The sequence below is a fragment of the Sus scrofa genome, chromosome 10 (genome assembly GCF_054392235.1).
Source record: "Sus scrofa isolate SSC_HxYL_T2T_F1_AM1 chromosome 10, Sscrofa_HxYL_maternal_Yorkshire_Landrace_v2.0, whole genome shotgun sequence".
NCBI lineage: Eukaryota > Metazoa > Chordata > Mammalia > Artiodactyla > Suidae > Sus > Sus scrofa.
Window position 1 is genome coordinate 11,025,575 of NC_139392.1, and position 21,161 is coordinate 11,046,735.

Consider the following 21,161-nt stretch of genomic DNA (forward strand, 5'->3'; position numbering starts at 1 on the left):
ATTTGGAATATTTTGGTTAGAACAGATTTCTTCTTCAACGGAATTCCAGCAAAGTAGTGTGAGTATGGGCCGTGAGCCAGGATATAGAAGCGGCTTCATGATGGAGAACAGAAGCTTATAATGGGATTAAATTAAAACTACCTCCATCTTTATTTAGCTTTTAAATGTGATAATGCAGTGAAAACATCCAGTTCCGTGTCTGGGACATAGTAAATGTTCAGCAAATAAATCTAAAATCTGAAACCTTCAGAGTCAAGATAGAGTCATCCATTTTGATTTTAAACCAAGAAATGTTTTTAAAACGCTGTTATGCAAGCTCTGCTGGGATCAGTATTGGCTATTAAGTACAGCCTCCGAACACGGTCCATCTGAACTCTGAGCTCAGCGCGAGTATATTTTCACCCAGCTCCAGGAAGAGAGCCTGAAAGCCCATCAACCTGGACATTCTGGAGTTGTGTGTATACATGCATGGCTAAGGACAGGACAAATCAGGTATTAGGTGCTTCTGTCTTTGTGTTACTGTTGCACATCCTGCACTGTCTCTGTTAAGGTTCTTCACACAACTCAACGTAATTGTTGTGTGTGTGTGTTTCTTCCTATCAGTCTATAAGCTCAAGACAACATGTGTCCTTTCTTTGCGACGCCAAGGCTTGGCGTGGGGTCTGTCATATGGAACTAGGCCCTGGCAAATGGCAAATTTGCATGGCAAATCTAAGTTGAGAAAACTCCTGCAGGATGAAAACTATGTCATAGAAAATTTTAGCAGCTTTACTTTTCTGCTGCCAGGTTGTTTCAGAAGCGAGAGTCACAGTAATATTTAAAACTGTAAAACCTCGTGAGCTTTTACATATGGTATCTTATTTGGTTTTTAAAATAAGCAAGCAAAATAGAGTGGATGTTACTATTAATCCCATTTGAAAAATGACAAAACTCATGCAGGGAAGCAAAGTAACTTGCACATGGTGATACAGATACTTAGAAGCCTAATCGGACTCAAGGGTTGACTCCCAGTTCAGCAATTTTGTTCGGGCCATTCTGTGTCCTACAGCCCTCCCCGATGTAATTGTTGAAGGGCAGGTGATGTCGCTGACCACGTGACTTTCTAATGCAGCCCAAGACCACTGAGAAGTCCGGATCTACTAACGTCCATCCAAACCGGCTCTGCTTTTCTACACAAAGACTGAAACTCTCTGAAGAAAGATAACATGAAGGATACTTATGAAGTAAAGACACTGTAGGAGGCACTGCTTCCAGAAACAATACACAGTAAAGTGAGCGTGAGCAGCGCCCTGGAATAAGTTGCATCACAACTATCCTTGCTGATAGGTGTTCCCCCCTGAAACAGACCAGGAAAATGATAGAAGTAGGACACACAGCCGTCAGTCTGAGTTATGCACTCCGCCTCGACGAACCCTCAGGGTTTGCAGGATATAACTGGAAGGGCTCGCTTGTAAAACTGGGCCAGCGCAGTTCGCCCACTGCTCTTCCAGAGCCCAAAGAGGAGACACCTCTAAATGCTGAGATGTCTGGCATCGAACTTGCCCAGCAGCTCCTGCCAGAGGCCAGCTTCTTCCTGACCTTTAGGGGGAGGGCAAGGGGCATGTAAGTACGTGAGAAAGGTGAGCACTTCAAGGACTATGTACGCACAGGTGCGGGTCCGTACCCAGTCTCTCTCCATGTAGAGACGCAGGTGGAAAGTACACATGGGGGAGGCTCCGTATGTTAGCCTTAGGCATATCTGTTCCATGTCGGAATCTGCACAAGAAGAAGGCGTGGAAGAAACAGGGGCGGTGTTTCCTGGCACCTGTACTACGGTCGACGTGGGACTGCCCCAGGTCTAAAATATGAGGTGGCTCATATTCGTATACGAATGATGTTGGAGATCCTAAAACCCCTGCTGTCACCAGCCTTCCTTAAGAGTCTTACCACGTTAAAAAGGCATTATTTCCATAGAGTCTTACGTGAGTGTAGCCATTTACCAATCTAGCCAATTTTCAGCAGATAGTCTCACATGCTTGAGATTTATTAACTCACTTAATCTAAAAATCATGCTTGGACGCAGATGCCATCAACATTCTCCTTTTACCAATAGTAATAATAATAATAAGAAAACCACTAAGACAAAGTCGAACCCAGGGAAGCTGTCTGCAGGGCTTGTGGGTGTAATCCCGGTTTCCTGCCCGAGCAGTGGGCTTCTGGGATGGAGACTCCCCTGTGTCCCAAACATGCACTGCCCAAGAGAGGATTAGGTTTCCTTTAGCTGACACAAAGGGCTCCGTCCCAATGACAACTGAGAGGAGACTATTTCGGTGGGTAAAGGGAAATTCAGCACATCCTTTGTGGAATAAATTACTTACCACGCAGAGGGGACTTAGGAGGACATACAAGCGTCACATTTGTTTCAAAATATTTAATGAGTGACGTTCCCATCGTGGCTCAGCAGAAACGAGCCTGACTAGGAACCATGAGAATGTGGGTTCGATCCCTGGCCTCACTCAGTGGGTTAAGGATCCCTTGTTGCCATGAGCTGTGGTGTAGATTGCAGATGCAGCTTGGATCTGGCACTGCTGTGGCTGTGGCCTAGGCCAGCAGCTGCAGCTCCAATTTGACCCCTAGCCTGGGAACTTCCGTATGCCAAGGGTGTGGCCCTAAAAAAAAATTTAAAAAATAAGCAAAAATAAATAAATAAGTAAAATACTTATGAAACATCCCTGATGGGCTAGATTCCATATTATCAACTATGGAGAGACAAAGGAGAATAAACTACATTTCTGTTTTTTAGAAGTTAACGGTACAGGAAGGGGAGGTAAAATAGGCTTGTGAACAGACACAGCCGGTACTGAGCAAGATGAAACATATCAAATAAAATCAGTAGGTGCCAAATGAACGTAGAGACCCTGGGAAGAGGTGACAATTGAGGTTTGGTGTGGGATGAAAAGGAGAGGGTGTTACCTGCAGAAGCTGGCGGACGGCCATGCACGCATGCTGGAGGAAGAGCTAAGGCACGAAAGGACCTGGCTTTGTGTCGGAGGTGAGCGGAGGAGAAGGAGGGAGATGAAGTAGGTGGAGAGCCTTGGTTTAGCTTGTGGCAACTCAGGGAAGTCAGGTAAACGATTTGGCCTTTGACCTTCAGGCCAGGGCTTCTCATCTGAAGATAATATTTTCCCCACTCAAGGATGAGTTTCAGCAACATCTGTAGACAATGTGAGTTGTTACAGCAGAGGAGGTACCATTGGCATCCAGTGGGTAAGGCTAAGGAGGCTGATAAACATCCACATATATGTATACCCTTCAGTGGCATAATAGTTCATTGGCAGCAAAGCTATTCATATCTTTAGATTTTCTATCTACCTATCCTCTATCTATCATCTATTATCTATCATCTGTTATCTATCTACCTATCATCTATCATCTATCTACCTATCATCTATCATCTATCTATCTATCTACTGTCTATCCTCTATCTATCTATCTATCTATCTGTCTGTCTATCTATCTATCTAGCATCTATTATCTATCCTCTATCATCTATCCTCTATCATCTATCTATCTATCTATCTATCTATCTATCTATCTATCTATCTATCATCTTCTGTCTATCCTCTGTCTATCCTCTATCTGTCTATCTGTCTATCTATCTGTCTGTCTGTCTGTCTATCTATCTAGCATCTATTATCTATCCTCTATCTATCCTCTATCTATCCTCTATCATCTATCTATCTATCTATCTATCTATCTTCTGTCTGTCTGTCTATCTATCTATCTAGCATCTATTATCTATCCTCTATCTATCATCTATCCTCTATCATCTATCTATCTATCTATCTATCTATCTATCTATCTATCTATCTTCTGTCTGTCTGTCTGTCTGTCTGTCTGTCTGTCTATCCTTCATGGTAGGTCTCCGGGACAGGGAAGGGTCCACAGGAACTCACACCTTCCTCTGAGACTTGTCTTAACGTCTGTGAATTAGAAGTGGGCTTTCCTGGCACACCATATACTGTATAACTGTATAACTGTATACTGTATAACACCTCGTATTGCTGGCTGTTACTTCACAGTGAGTCGTAGCTCACTGCGGAAGCCAGCTTGTGGTCCTTTCGCCCGAGGAAATAAATGTGCAGAAAAGATAAGAGGTTGGTAGAGGGATTCCCGTTTCTCCAGGTGTGGGGAGAGCATTCTCATCCTAGAGCACAAAGTGCTCTCCAGTGTCTCATTCATTGAGAATGAATAAATTCAACTCTATTTTCATTATTACGCCTTTTGTGGTATCAAGGTCCAACAAAACAATTCCCTTGAAGTGTCCAAGAAGTGTGGAGACACAAATAGCAGATCATGAATTACGATCCCCTGCAGGGAGCAAAAGTAAGTTTTGACTTAAAAGGAAGAGACAAGTGAAATGAAGGAATTGGAAACTTTTCCGTTGGAACATTACTCTAAATTATAGGTGCCAAGGATTAGTTTGGGCTTCAATGTTGTATAACATTTCATGTGTATGTAAACAGACATTTATACACAAACACACACAAATATGTATTATTGCACAATAGCAATTTACCCAGACTTCTGCTTTTGCTTGCATTGCATGCCAACCCAAGCCCATGTCTTGCAGAAGCCAACACGGATGATTTTAAAAATGAAATATTCAACAAAAGAATCGTTTTTCTCTTTTTCCTTTTTCTTTTTCTTTTTGGTGGGGAGTTTGGAGAAGTATGTGAATGATAATGTCAAACAATCAACTGATTTATTCCTAATATATTTTCAGTGGCACAGAGTCAAGTCAAATGAGTATAATGAAAATTGAAAATTCAACAAAATAATTTTGAGCTTAACTTTGCCAGGAGAGGGGCCCACGTTGTGAAAAGACCACTGACCTCACTCGTGTTTAGACGTACTTCGCATCAAAGGCTATGCGTTCACTGAAACATCAGGGTAATCGGCCTTGATGATGGTTCCTGGGCAGCCAAAAAAAATTTTCAAGACATTTTCCAAGACGTTTTTCACTTTTATGTACCTCTAGCTGAAGAGACAAGTGAAATGAAGGAATTGGCCAATAAAAGCAGGACATACCGTGAGGCCAGACTCAACAGTATTCTGGGTATGAGAGTAACTATCAGAAGCTGATCAATGGAAGGTGAGTTCTTCAGTAAAGACTGAATTAAAATTAAGCTGCAATGAATACTCATTCAGTTACAATCAAGGGGATGTTGCTAGAATTGTTTGCCGTTCTAGCCTCACAAACACACGTCTGTAAAACTATATAACTATCGAACAAGGGTATTTAATAATATTTCCTATACAGTAACAAAAGTAAACCCAATAGCACAAAACTGGCTTTAGAATACAGGCAGGAATTCCTGTTGTGGCTCAGCAGAAACAAACCCGACTGGTGTCCATGAGGATTTGCAGGTTTGAACCCTGGCCTGGCTCAGTGGGTTAAGGATCTGGTGTTGCCCTGAGCCGTGGAAGGGAAGATGTGGCTTGGCTCTGGCATTGCTGCGGCTCTGGTGTAGGCTGGCAGCTACGGCTCTGATTCATCCTCCAGCCTGGGAACTTCCATTTGCGCATGTGTGGCCGTGAAAAGAAAAAAAAATAATAAAATAAAATACAGTCAGCAAACAGCCTGTAACAGAGAAGAACAAACCTGACTCCATATTGGATCTATTCCTTTAGCTCTAACCCTTGTGCTCTGTTGCCTATGCTTAGTTAGGCGGGCTCTGTCCTTTTCGTAAAAGAATGTTGCCTAAAGCCTGAATTATACAGGATAGCCCATTCTCAAGGCTCTGACGTTTAAAAGTGTAACACTTTTCCGTTCCTATAGAGATAAAAATTGCAGAACAGAGAATAATCTTTGTCTTTTGGGAGGTTTACAGGAAACGCACACCTGCAAGAACAAAGGATTCCAGCACCAAGAAATGTGCAATAACCACCCACACTCCCTCCTCTTTTGGTATAGAACTCTGACTCCTCACTGGGTAGGATGATTCTTCGGGACACCAGTCCCCCACCTTCTCCATCTGCTGGTCTTCCAGAAAAAGTCTCTTTCCCTTGGCCTCAAACTTGGTTTCTCAATTTAGTGGCCTGTTGTGTGACAGGCAATAGGAGCTTGGTCTTGGTAACAAACTATGTGTTTATATCTTACTTGGAAGACAGCAGAAAAAGGGGTTTAGAAAGACTGCTCTACAAAAAAAAAAAAAAAAAAAAAAAAAAAAAAAAAAAAAAGGCCAATTTGCATGATCAGAGATAACATGATTTCTGTTACCTGAAAAAGCCAAATTCAGGTCACTTCCTTGTCCTCCTCGGGTTTTGTTTGCCCTCCGGTGGTCTCTGTGTTTTCACGGCACACGAGGTGGCTTTCCCATGAGAAGGTAGTGCTGGGTATATAGAGCAGCTGTCCTGGGAGTAATTTAAACCCTCACCTTTCAGAAGGAAGAAACTTTTTTTTTTTTTTTTTTCCTAGAATTGTACACACCCTATTTTTTTTCTTCTTTTCTTTTTTCCTTTCGGTTTGTTTGTTTCCCGTGGTATAGCATCAAGGTTAATGAGAACAAGCAAAGTCGGCCAGGCCATTTTTTCTTTTTAATTTTAGAGTCTTCTTCCCCTCCCTCTCCAACTTTTCTCTCTTCCTCTCCCCTCCCCGCTTCTCCTTCCCCCTCCCCCTCCTCTCCCCCAGGCCTTCTTTTCCTTTTTCTGGCCATTCTTTCTTGCTCCTCCCCTGCCCCTTCCCTCCTCCATGCCCTCCTTTGCCTCCTCCCCAGGGAGCTCCTTTCTCCTCGCTCTTTCCTTCCCCTTCTCCTCCTCCTTCTGTCTTCCTTGTTCTCTTCCCCGTTCCTGGTTCTTCTTTCCCTTGCTCTCCTCCTTCCAGTCACAGCAGTATTACTGGCAGTTTGCCTGAGGGGACCTGTTTTGCTAAATTCCCAGGTTGCATATTTCAAGATGTGATGCGTGAGGGACTCAGGCTTCTCTGCCAGGAACAGTTTGGCCTGGAACACAGGAGCGTGGAGGGACCCAGGAAGGCAGGGGACCTGGGCTCAGAGGGCACCTGTCTCAGCCTGGCTGAATTTTCTCAAAAGGCTAGCCTGGCGAACATTGGATTAAACTGATTTTTTCTAGCAAACAGCAGAGACTATTTGGATCAAGGTGTTTTCTTTCTTTCTTACTTCCTTTTTCTTTTTTTTGCTTTTGGGGACCACACCTGCTGCATATGGGAGTTCCCAGGCCAGGGGTAGAATGGGAGCTGCCAAAGCTGGCCCACACCACAGCCACTGCAACTCAAGATCCGAGCCGCATCTGCAACCTACACCACAGCTCATGACAACGCCAGATTCTTAGCCCACTGAGTGAGGCCGAGGAACCAACCTGCATCCTCATGGTTACTAGTCAGGTTCATTACTGCTGAGCCACAGTGGGGACTCCCAAGGAGCAAAGTATTTAAAGACAACAAAGCCCCAAATTTCGATTCTTCCCAATGATGTTTCTAGCTATCTTCTTTTATTCTGTTGTCCTCCGTTCATCGTCCTCAGTTACGGAGTTCTTCACGCTTAGGGAGTCTCTGTCTCTTCTCCCTCGAACTCCATAATGGCAGGTATAGTTTACCCAACAAATATGCTTGGCCCAAAGGTGATACCCTGAAAATTAAAAAAAAATAAAGTAACCCTTGGAAACAACCCAAATGTCCATCGACAGATGATTGGATTCGGAAGATGTGGTATATATACACAATGGAATACTACTCAGCAATAAAAAAGAATGACATAATGCCATTTGCAGCAACATGGATGGAACTAGAGAATCTCATCCTGAGTGAAATGAGCCAGAAAGACAAAGACAAATACCATATGATATCACTTATAACTGGAATCTAATATCCACCACAAATGAACATCTCCTCAGAAAAGAAAATCATGGACTTGGAGAAGAGACTTGTGGCTGCCTGATGGGAGGGGGAGGGAGTGGGAGGGATCGGGAGCTTGGGCTTATCAGACACAACTTAGAATAGATTTACAAGGAGATCCTGCTGAATAGCATTGAGAACTTTGTCTAGATACTCATGTTGCAACAGAACAAAGGGTGGGGAAAAAAATGTAATTGTAATGTATACATGTAAGAATAACCTGACCCCCTTGCTGTACAGTGGGAAAAAAAAAAATTACTAAAAAAAAAATAAAGTAACCAAAACCCTGTATCCAGCCGGCATGATAGACTGCAGAATTTCTTGAATATTTGTGAAGGTCTGTATACGTTTACTCTTGGGACCTGTCTGACGAGGGGGTGGTGGTGCGGTTTCTACGTATGATTCTGTTTCTTCAGTCACGTCTGCCTCCGGGCCAGTGGTCTTTGCTCTTGGACAGTCCTGCTCCCCTCCCTGGTGAGGTTCACAGCCGAGACTGGTGCACCTGTCTGCTCTGAAATGATCACTGTTCGCACGTCTCAGTGCCTATGTTACAGGTAAACGTTATGGAGCAAAGCATCAATTCTCTCTGTGGGAAAGGCCAGCGTTAGATTACCTTCCCTTAGAAGGCAGAGCAAATCTCCACGTCGTTGGACTGTTGGAACCACTCGAGATCCGATTTCCAGGGAGGAGTCGGCACCAGCCAGCACTACTCCTTCCAAACTCTGAGAAAGTGCAAACATCAAGTTACTGAGTGACAACCCAAACACGTTCAAGAAGGATGCCCCTTCTTGAGAGACATTTAGCAAACCAAGGGCTCTCCTCCCACCCCCAAACACATGGAACACCTTTTAGAACTGTGTTTGGTGACTTAATTACTTATCTTGAATAGCTGGTAACTTCCTAGACTTTTTGTGATCCAAGGTTGGAATAACTGTTTGCCCAACTGATAGAAATTTTTCCCTCCTCCCAGTTTCCTTGCTGCGTAGACACAATCTTGGTGAACCTGTTTGACTAGGTAACCCAAAGGAAATTTTCTGATGTGGCGGAGCCCCCACCCATCCTTACCCAGTCTTCCTAGTGGAATTTTGGAAAGCGCTGAGGACCTTTTGGAAATGTACCACGCCTCGAATGCTCATTTTTCCACTCTGTGGGCAGTTCTTTCTTTCTGACCCTGTTCTTCATCACACAAATGAGACAACTCCAGGTACTTCCCTTAAATATTGTAGCAGCTGGGCTTGAGCACCTACACCAGCTCAGAGTAGCGAGATCACCTTTGGTTGCTCTTATAAGCCACTGATTCTGATTAGTCTGAGGAAAAGTACAAATGACTTCCAGCTGAAGCAAGCTTCATCCCTATCCAACTGGCTCACGTCGGGGAAAGCTTCCTGTTGGCTCCCCAAGCAGACCTACTGCCTTCTGACCAGGTCTTGGTTGGCGTTCAGGGAGTAGTAATGCGAGGATACGCCCTTCTTATTCAACCACTGGAGAGGGGATTCAGATAATTAAGTTCTCGAGTGTCTTTCCAGCATTAGACAGATGCATTTTCTGTCATTGTGGAATATAAATAGAGCTGGGAATGCCTGCATCACAGGACCTTACAGCTAACTTTTCCTCTCTGGTGTGCGGCCAGTACTTTGAAAACAAGTTTCCTTTGCTCTTTCACGAAAGGGCGTCCTCCATTCGGTTGATCTTTTGGTGGAAGAATCACACCGATCCTGATTTTACAAAGTCATCGCTCTTCATTAAGAGCATCCAAGGAACCTGCCAAGTACCCACTGCTGCTGCCTTTTGGATCTGCACATCTCCCCTGAAGCTGGGTCTGGCATCTTCTCCTCCCCAGTTCTGCCTACAAGAAACTGGAGGGATGCTACAGACACATTCTTTTTGAGGGACTCTCTTGGGTCCTTTATTAAGCCCTTCAGGGTCAAAGGGGCCAAGGTGTTGGGTAGAACTTGATCATAGGATGCGGTCCTTGGATATAGAGAAACATACAACTCAGTTTAACTTTCTACCATCCCCAGAAGTGTCACTAAACTGTGGGGGAAAGCAGCCCATCAGGAGACTAGAATTAATGTATTAGATCCTGAGAAACCCTCCAAGCTTTCAACTTGCCTTCAAACAGTGTTCTATTTACCCTTGCTGGTTCCTTTCCATGTAAAGGAGTCTCATCTTTGGACCTGACTGCATTTTTCTTACCCATCTTTCTGTGTCCATATCATGTGCTCAATACAGTTTTGAATAGATGAGTAAATTTAGGGAAACTGTATCAGTCCATTCTCTTTGGTGTTAAATTTGCACTTTTTTTTTTTTTTCTGCTAAGAGTGATTACAGCTGTATAGCACATAACTGAATGGTGGAGCTTTTGCAAATGAAACCCACAATGACCATCCAGGAAAAAAAAAAAAAAGGAAAATCAAAGGATGAAAAAATTTAGGAATTTATGCCAATGTCTTTAATCCATTGGTGTAGAAATGGAATCCCAGAGACATGAATTGACTAACAAATATCCTGAGGAATATAGCAGTGAAGGGGATTAGAACACATCACACCAAGATATGTCACTTTGATATATGGATTATTTTGAACTGAAGGCAATTGAGAATCTGCTGAGGTATAAAGAAGACATATGGGAACTTCCCTTATCTGACTAAAAGCAGAAACTTCTGAGAAATGAGGACGCTCCTAAATCCCTTCTCCAGAAGAGTTTTATGGCCATGAGGAAGCTGGAAAATCAGCACTGAGATTAGTCCGCACAAATAAACCTTACTAAAATAACTCTTACTTTCCATTTGTTTCCCCGTATTTACCTTCCCACAATTTACTGTCCCCCAAACCCAAAAGATCCCTTTCTACTCATCTAGTCACTGCTCCAAAATTTATCACCCTATATCAAGATGGTATATGAACATCTAAGTCTAACCACTTCTCTGAGTTTTCACTTCTTTTCTGCGACGTCAAGTGCATATAAAAATATTAAAACCAATAAAGAAACATGCACATTTTCTCCTGTTAATCTGCTGCCAGGAGTTTAATTTGCAGACCCCAGTGACAGGATCCAAGAGGATAGAAGAAAATTTCTCCTCCCTTATAGTGTCAGAGTTAAATCTAAGATTCCCTGGACTTCTCATAACATTTTTGGCAATACAACTAAAATGAAAAACAAAAAGTATATTCTACTTACGAAATCCTCTTATTACAAAATTTCTCACTCTGTATAATTTGTTATATTTCTCTGTTGACTTTGAGCAAGTTTGAAAGAATTAGGAGAGTAAAGGGATTTAATTAAGATTGAAGGCAATATTTTTTTGAACTCACTGGACAATTTTCATATAATGATCAACTTGGGAAAAAATGATGGTTTTCCTGTCCCCCCTCAACTGATAAGAAGACTGTATAAAAAAAGCTCAAGCTTAAAGTCACATGGACCTGGGTGAATCCAATGATGTGTACTGTAAAGCCTGGTCATGAGATCTTTGACAATTATTTTTGTGTGTGTATTGACCCAGCAGACAAATTGCTGGAGAGCCTGCAAATCTTAATCTGATCAAAACCCTCTGAAAATCTGTATTTTTATCATTTAAGGGATAGTTGAAAATCCAGAAGACACAGGGTAGGTGAGCCAATGAGTTTTCTGTTTTCCTCAATGAAATCCAACCTCTCCCTTAGAGAAAGTTCTGCATTTTTCATAACCAGAGCAAGAAGCAGAGGGAATCCTCGGGGTACTAGGCAGCAGAAGGACTCGAGAAGGCCGGCACTGCTTATTTCTGTGTAGAGTTTAATGCTAAAAGGCGCCCTTAAAGGTAAGGACCACATCTAATGTCAAAGCAGTGACAATCTGCAATATGCTCCTGGCTTCTTTTAAGCCAGAGCTGTTCCTTACAAAAACAAAGCCGGGCTGGATTAAACGCAGAACACTCACGTTGCAAATGACACCAGTCATCTGAATTTCTCATTATGGAGCTTCTGCCAAGTCCAGACTCTTTGCCAAGGATGATTTAACCATTCAGAGTGTCAAACTGACCTTGTACTTGGGGCTGGGGGTGGGGAGAAGCCTAATTGCCTAAGCATTATTTTCTTGAACTCTAAAATATTGAGGAGATGAAACCTGAAGTTGACCTTCCTTCACCACTGTAGTCAGCAGCCCCACGATCCAGAGGGGTACTGCTGAGCCTCACACTTGAAACACATACTTTTAATAAGGGGTTGAGCCTGAAACACATACTTTTAATAAGGGTTTGGGGAATTCCTGTTGTGGCACTGCAGAAACGAATCCGACTGGTATCCTTGAGGATGTGGGTTCGATCCCTGGCCTCGCTCAGGGGGTTAAGGATCTGGTGTTGCCATGAGCTGTGGTGTAGGTCACAGAGCTGTGGTGTAGCTGCATTGCTCTGGCTGTGGCGGAGGCCCGAAGCCATAGCTCTGATTCAGCCCCTAGGCTGGGAAGTTCCACATGCCATGGCTGTGGTCCTATAAAGACAAATAAATAAGTAAAACAAAATCAAAATAAAAAGGGTTTTAGAGGACAGTGGGAGAAAGCAGAGTTAAATGGGTTAGAACCTCAGGGTTGGTGAACATAAGTATGAAGATTGTTTAATTGTTGGTGTCTGCTTATGTTGTTGGTTGGTTGTTTTTTTACTGCCCTAAAAAATATTAGGGTTCAGTGTCAGGCCTGTGTAACAGGGAATGAAATACCGTCTACGCCGTGAGTTCCCCATTTTGAATGCATTAAAAAAGAAGGCCATAAGTCTTTAGTGTGAAACAATTCCTTGTCACTCTGCCATTAGACAGGGAGATATCGTTTTTTGTAGGGCTAGCTAATGGAACCCGACTTTGCACTGTCTTGAAAGTCATTAGAAGTATTACATAATCAAAGTTGTCATTAAATCACCTTCTTCTATGCTGCCTAGACCTGTGTAATGGCTAAGGGGTCCTTAAAATATTCCAGAAGTGGTTTGTGATTTATGGTATCTAGATAATGCTTTTTTTGGGGGGGGGGTGCCTAGGGGTGCGATGAGGTCTCACTGAGTTCCCAAGCACACACAGTGGAATCCTCTTTCTCATAGCACGGAGGGTGGCCTAAAGCAGAGTGAGGAGGCAAATCGGCGGCCAGTGAAAGTCACAAGAACCTCTCACTCATGCCAACTGTTTATAAGTTCTACAGAAGCAGCTTCTCCATCTAGGCCTGGCATCTGTCTACTTGCTTTTGAGGTTCTGGCCCCCTGGATTGCAAGAGATGATTTCTCCACTGTGACTGTGACGCGGGGACGCGGGCTTCCCCTAAAGCCCGTCGAAGGTCTCCCAGGGGAACCGTTCAGACAGTTTTATCAGTAACAGTGCCACCTGTTTCTACGAACATCTACTCCATTAACACGATGACGGTTTACAGGTTATCAGATTTAATCCATTATTCGTGCACTCTTATGAGGACACTGGGACTGAAAGAGAATTTAAGTAGACTGCCTATGATTGGAGGCCTAATATTCAGGGAAAGTAAGGTTTAAATTAGGTCTGCCTCGCTCCAAAGCCCCGTGTTCCACTAGAACCTTCTGTCCACGCTGGTCCCAGTCAGTTACCCTGGTGGTAGAGGTAGCTGTTAGTTATTATTTTCTTTCACTATATTTCATTGATCTACTTCTGTGGTTATGAATTTAGAAGAAGCTGTAGAATCTCTCATTTGAGATTTAAAAAAAAATTTTGCCTGTTTTCCAATAAAATCTCATCTGGAAGACTGGCTTGAATGCAGACAGGCTCAGAAGCTGGGGATTCCAGGAGCCATCTGTACACTTGACATTCATTTCCTTGTAAATTGCTTGCTAGGTTTGAGAATTTAACTAAACATAGTCACTACTTTATCACTACAGTATGATACATTTACTGGACAAATTAATTGCCCTTAGGTTCCAAATGTGGCTTTGAGGGAAAATGTTAAAAAATAATTAGCGATGCCATTTTTGCAAAATCAGATTCAATACCTGGATAGGATTTCAGAAGTTCTCACATGCACAGCCTCTGAGCATATTAGCTGTGGTCTTTTTCTTTGCATTCTTCATCTACAAGTCCCAACACTTCTTTATTTTGTATCTTGAAAAAGTTTGCAACTCATTGTTTATATTTAACTAAGAGTTGCTTCTTTGAATTGAAGGGCGAAATTATGCTAGGGGCAAAACTGCAAACATGGTGAAGTTTATCCTTGACACCATCTAATTGCCTCATCCCCAACCCCCATTCTTGGCCTTTTCATTAATTTCTATTACCACTGCCCGATGGTGTCATATTTCCTTGTCATCTATCCAGGATAAAATATTCAATAAACTCATTCATATGAAAGCGTTTCAAAATTAGTAACATTCTTCCCAGTAGTGTTTATTTGCTTTATCTTAAAAGAAAACACCTAGGGAGAAGATCAATAATTATTTCACAGTTATAAAGGACTAATTGTACTAGCCAAATGCTACAGGTATGTGTGTGTGTCTTTAAATCCCTCACTTTGGGAAAGGCTTCTTCTCTGACTCCATGCCAGGAATGGGCATGTGAACCATATGGGCTGATTATCGATGCTTCCTCTCCTTGGCAGTAGAGATTAGCTCAAGGCTTCTGTGCTTGAGCCAACTAAGTTCAAAGTCCTTTCTTGAAATCAACATAGAGATGGAGGGAGAGAATTGTTCTTTCTGCCGGAGGTGCTGAAACAGGTGAGTATGAAAGTTAAGTGCCCAGGCAATCATTTTGGCCCCAGAGAAGAAAATTCTATGCAGTGGAAAAGGATAAAGTTAGCCCTCTGAAAGAACTGAAAGATGGATAGACAGCTCTGCCTTTGTGACTCACTTCCAGCTAATCTAACCATACCTGAGATTAGCCTTAACTGTACGGCTCAAATGGCCTGCGTGTGTGAATGTGTGTGTATGTTATAAGCATATACGGTTCACACCAACCTTCCTTAGGGTATGGAACCACACTTCTGCTCAGTGCCAGGGATGAGTATGTGAATCAGGCTTCCCATCAATATCTAGCTTGCTTTTGGTGAGAATGGGGATTGGGTCTTGAACTAAGTTGATTCAAGGTTTATGGTACTTGGAAGTGAAAGGGTCTGGACTGATACATTAATGGTAGGATTTGAGCAAACTATTTTTGGATGGACGACATTCTTGTTGCTGTGCTTGTACCCTGGGAATGTTGCTTTGCTGCTGGTTTTGAATAATAATGCTATGTTGACATTGCAACCTGAAGTTATTTGCGGGTAGGCAGCTATGAAGTGTTCTCCACCATTTGTCTTGTTGATGTCTTCAATGTAGTTCAATCCAGTTTAATTCAGTTTGGTTCAGTTTAATTCGTCTGGACTAGGTGCTCGATGGGGTCCTCAAAGGTAAACAGTGAACCTGTCTGATATCTTTGTAGTGCTACATGTCTACTTAAAGGGGTTTGGAATGAGCAACCATTTCAGATCTTGTAGGACCAGCTATACATCTTAGGTCCCTCTGTTGATCATTGATTAAAAACTAATGACTGTTTTTCCCTTCGACACAACTTGGAGGCCTTTGATAAGCAGAGGATGAGATAGGTGACTACAAACGGATAATGTACACAGTCACCGAAAGGGAGAACACTGGACATTGACATGGGCAATGATGTTTCTAGTTCTGGGTGGTCATATGGCTTTTTCAACATCATTGCCAACACTCCAATTCATGAAAGCCTATACAAACATGAGATGAAAGTATGAATTCTTTGGTTCTTGTTTTGAATTTTTATTTGTCCTAAGTGATTACAACTGTGTATTTATTTATGTGTATGTAAACTCACACAATTCTTTATAACAGCATCTATAAATAGCTATCATAAGCAACCTAGTTAAATATCACATGGACTCCAGTGGAAGAAAATACCAAACTGGTGGGGCTGTTATAACTTTCTATTACTGCTCACTTCCTTTTTTATTTGCTAATATGACTTGGTTTTTGGCTCCTAGATTGTTGACATTGAGTGTGACTAAGCCTTTGCCCTGAGGACCTTTCATTCTCCTAGTCACTGACTTTTGCTTTCCATCTGGAGCTGAGCTTCTCTTTGCCCCTCCAAGAATGACTCCAGGCTCACAGTGCAGCACGCGGTCCTGAGTGGGGCACTCCGGCCATGAGGGTCATTCTGCCTGGTTGCGGTTGCTGTCCCAGGCACCAAGTCAAAGACTGAGCATGTCAGCTGAAGGTTTTTTTCAAACATGCTTTGATGAGGCTCAGTCTTAGATTGGCTCAAATAATACAAAATCAGCTAGTTGAAAAGTGAAAAATTCAAGCGTCCTGGAGCGCTTTTGTCTACTGATTAACCAGTTTGAGTGGTTGTTCTTTTCAAACTTAATTATGTGGGTTTGAAGCTATTATACAACAAAACACAGCATGCTTGCTTTGATTATCTTGTGTGGTCAAGAGAGTCATATGAGAAAATAATGTATGACTTTTGTGTATTGACTCAAATTAAAATAACCAGCTTAAATTTGAAGGGATAGATTTAAATCGAATTTTAATTTCCATGTCATGTGTAACCTAAACGAGATAAAGTTTTTAAGGATCGGAATCACCTTAGTAATAAGAGCCTTTAACAAGAGAAAATATGTCTACAGCCTCAATCATATTTTTTTCATTAGATCAAAGACTGAGCTTCTTAACCAGTAGTATAGTGGTGGACCATGAAAATACAAGAATATTATACTGATTTTACCTTTATTATAATGATTTGCATATTTATGAGAAAAAACTCAGGAAGTATTATTATTATATTATTATTATTATTATTTTTATTTTGCTTTTTTTAGGACCACCTGTGGCACTCGTGTGTTAAGGTTAAGGGTTGAATCAGAGCTGCGGCTGCCACACCGATGCGGGATCTGAACTGCACCTGCAACCTACACCACAGCTCACATCCTTTGCCCACTGAGCAATACTAATCAGGCTTGTAACCTGCTGAGCTACAATGGGAACTCCCACATTATAATTTTTCAATGTGTTATTTTGACTTTATAAATGGACAGATTTATGCATGGAAATCTGTCTTTTCAAATGACCGGGTCAAGTTGATTGGTGAGCATCTATTTTGATGTTAGAAAAAAGGAATTGGTGGTTATGATTCTGACAGCAGTTCTGATGTGTGTGTTTTTTCTATTCTACCATGCAAATATCCAACGCCAGCTGGGTGCCCTGCAACCCAACTCAATATCAACCTGGGGATATTGCCAGATCTTGGAGGTTAAGGGTTCATTCAGGCCCACAAGACTGCAGTCCCCTTCAGATGCCGATCACAAGTCCAGGTTGTCACCTGTGCTTCTGACCTTTCAGCTATAAATCAGATATTTTCACAGTCCCTCCTTGCCTTCAATTAATTTTGTGGAGCAGCTCGCAGAACCTGGAGAAACATTTTACCTACTAGATTATTGTCTTATAATAGAAGGATGTAACTCAAGACCAACCAGATGGAAGAGACGCCCTGTCTAGAGTGCCTTCTCTCCCAGGACCTCCACGCGTTCACCAACCTGGAGCCTCGCTGGGCTGGGTCCTTTGGGTTATGGAGAATTCTGTACACAAGCTTGATTGATTAAATCATTGGCTAGTGATGGAACTCAAATCTCAGAGCCCTCTCGCGTCTCAGGGAGATGATCAGTAAAACTGAAACTTTCAACCTCACAGTATACTGTGGACTCCACTGGCAACCAACTCCCATCTTTAGGTGCTTTCCGAAGCCATCCCATTACCATAACAAAAGACACCTTTACGATTTATTGCAGGAAATTCCAAGAGTTTTAGTAGCTCTGTGCCAGGAATGGGAACAAAGGCCAAATATATATTTCCTTTTTAAAAATTTATATATATATACACATTTTTTTTTTTTTTTGCTTTTTAGGGCCACACCCGCAGCATACGGAAGTTCCCAGGCTAGGGGTGGAATAGGAACTGCAGCTGCCGGCCTATACCACAGCCACGGTAGCACAGGATCTAAGCTGCATCTGCGACCAACACCACAGCTCAGAGCAACGCTGGCTCCTTAGCCTGCTGAACGAGGCCTCATGGGTACCAGTCGGGTTTGTTTCTGCTGAGCCAAGATGGGAACTCCCAAATGTATATTTCTTATGACGTCACAGTATCACAGCCATCAAAACGGTGTATCCAATAAATTAATCATGGGGTTTTGTCAAGCACTCTGCTACAGTTCAATGGGATATAGAGGCATATAACCTAAAATGCTAGGACAACAAAAAATTTACAGTCTACTCGGGGAGGCTACGTGGGTTCACACACATGCACACACACGAGATGGACTTGAGATAGCAAGTGAATGTCACCAGAAGGGGAGAGAAGTTTGGAAAGGTCCCTGAGGGCTAAGAGGATGAGGGACTTGAGAGGGGCCTCAGCGATGAAACAATTCGCGGAGCTGAAGAGGGAGGGGCGGAGACGATAAAACGAGCCCCTATTCCTCTCACGGAGGAAGCATGTAGCAACAGCAGAACAAGGAAGAAAGACAGGGCTTTAATAAAGGCTCAGAGAGGAGTTCCCGACATGGCATAGCGGAAACAAATCCGACTAGGAACCGTGAGCTTGCCGGTTCGATCCCTGGCCTCACTCCATGGGTTAAAGATCCAGCATTGCCATGAGCTGTCGTGTAGGTCTCGGACAAGGCTTGGATCCCGAGTTGCCATGGCTGTGGTGTAGACCGGCAGCTGCAGCTCCGACTGGACCCCTAGCCTGGGAACCTCTATATGCCGTGGGTGTGGCCCTAAAAAAAAAGGGTCAGAGAAATGACCTGAAGTCTCTTGATCAAAGAAAAGACCTTTAATAAAGGTCAGAGAAAGGACATGAAGAATCGAATCCACATTCTTCATAATCTTCTTTCTACATACTGGTTCAAAGTTTCTCATTCACCACATCAACAAGCTGCTCGATTAAATGCACACGTCAACAGGTGCTCTGATTACTGACATATAATAAATCGCCGCCAAATTTAGTGTCTTAAAATAATACTGTGTAATTATAATCTCTGGTAATTCTGGCTTGGGGGTCTCTCCTGTGATTGCAGGTGTTGCCTGGAGCACCTGAAGCAGGGATGAGGGAGGCTAAAGAGCTTGGGGGTTGGCCAGGCACCTACTTCATGGATTCTGAGAGCCAACAGATCACGAGGTCTCCCCACACAGGTTCGTTTGGACTTCCTTCCATCGTGGTGGCCTCAGGACGTTCTGATAGACACACTGCTGTTGAAAGTGACCAGAGCAAGAATTCTAACAAATCAAAAGTTTCTGTTGTCTGCCTTTTGTGACCCAGCCTTGGAGGTCACACAGCCTCAGGACCGCCACGCAGCCACACCGCATCCAGTTTAATGAGGAGGAAACCTAGACCCCATCTCTGGATATAAAATGTGGGGGCCAGAAGCGAATATGGAATAGAAGATATTATTTTATCTATTTTGGAAAATATACTCTATCACGATAGACCATTTTGGGCACTTTATGTTCATTCTCCGTGGGGAGTAAGTAAGTAGCAGAAAAGTCCGAACAAGTGATGTTTAGTTATGTCTACTGGCTGAAGTGTATAGATAATACGCATTCCCAAGAGTGGACAGCAATCATTTATACCCTGGTAGTAGTGACTCATATAACCCATCTCCCATCCCCAATTCATGGCTTTTGGTCCATAACAATCACACAACATTTGGAGATTGGCCTTGCTAATAACAATAGAAATGAAATTCATCTTCAAAACACCTCATAGGGTTTTACTATTTTCTTTTCTTTCCTTTTTATGGCCACACTTGTGGTATATGGAAGTTCCTAGGTTCGGGGTCTAATAGGGGCTGCAGCTACCAGCCAGCCTACACCACAGCCACAGCAATACCAGATCCGAGTTGCAGCTGCGAGCTACACCACAGCTCACAGTAATGCCTGATCCTTAACCTACTGAGCAAGGCCGGGAGTCGAACCCAAATCCTCATGGGTACTAGTTGGGGGTTTATTTCTGTTGAGCCACAACAGGAACTCCGGGAACTCCTTATTTTATATTCTTAATTTGAATCAAAGCCCAACTGATAGTGTTTCACCGTAGTTTTCTTGAGGCTGGATTTAATTGCTGGAGAGATGTCTTCTGTGAATGAGACAATCTAAATTCTAACCTGCATTTCCAAGACTGGGGCTTGTGTGTCTTAAAACACAGCAAAGGGTTAAACAGACTTTCACAACAGAACAGCTTATTATTGTTGTTGTTGTTGTTATTTTAAACGCGAAGCTCCATATTCCAAACACATTTCTTATGTTCTTTTCTAAGAAAGGGCAAACCTCCTTGAAATTCTCAAACATGAGCCAGAAGAGATCTTCCTGAATCCCAACCTCTCACCCAAATGAGGACCAGATATTCGCTTCATTTCCTGGTGCTATTTATTTTTCAAGAGAAACGGTCTCTTGTCTCTGGGTCCCTCTGCCTTGTTTTCTCTTCTTTCAGGACGAGACCCATCACCAGAGGAAACATCAGCTCCCACCGAGTGTAGTTAACTTTCTCTCACCCTAGTTTTACAAGGCACTTTGGACCGAGTTAGATCACGCCACTAAATGCTTCTTAACTGTCGAAAATTGTCATAAAAGGAAAACGTGTGTTTGTACACTTTCCTCGAGCGCCTTCGCCCCTTCTCCAGCAGCGTCCTGCCTCACCAAGCATCATGGGTGTTTTCTCAGTGGGGGAGTCCACATAATGCAATCTGTTGTTTACATGAGGGAAGCCAAAAAGACTTCATCCAAGGTCGATGGCATTGACCTTTGCTTGTTAGGAATATCCCCTGTGTATAATAAGATTATAATTAAGTCTTTGGTTTAATATCCAGAATCTAGACAACATCCCTAGAGTTACAACTTGGAATAAGAGCTACTTGGTTTGTCATGAAGAATAGGGAACTGGAAAACACAATTTTCTCAGAAGTGTGATTTTTTTTTTTTTCTTTTTACAGCCGTATCCACGGCATATGTAGTTGAGGCTTAGCCCCAGTCACAGGGACAATGGATCCAAGCTGCATCTGCAAACTATGCCTCAGCTCGGGGTAACGCCAGATCCTTAACCCACTGAGCGAGGCCAGGGATCAAACTTGCATCCTCACGGATACTAATCAGGGTTTATTTCTGCTGAGCCACAATGAGAACTCCCAAAGGAGGCTTTTTTTAACTGTCAGCATTTCCTACCATCGGGCTAGACAAGACTGCAGCTAGCTTAAATGTTTAACTAGTTATCCTTATAGGCATTTCTCCTATGTCTAG

The 21,161-nt window shown here is 42.8% G+C and overlaps 1 long non-coding RNA gene across 1 annotated transcript; it reads right to left on the reverse strand.

Moving 5' to 3' along the window:
• Positions 1 to 4,740: 4,740 nt before the first annotated feature.
• LOC110255626 (uncharacterized) lies at positions 4,741 to 6,391 on the reverse strand. Its single transcript, XR_002336183.2, has 2 exons — positions 6,263 to 6,391; positions 4,741 to 4,955 (listed from the first exon to the last, which is right to left on the reverse strand). It is a non-coding gene; the product is annotated as an uncharacterized LOC110255626 (long non-coding RNA).
• Positions 6,392 to 21,161: the final 14,770 nt, after the last annotated feature.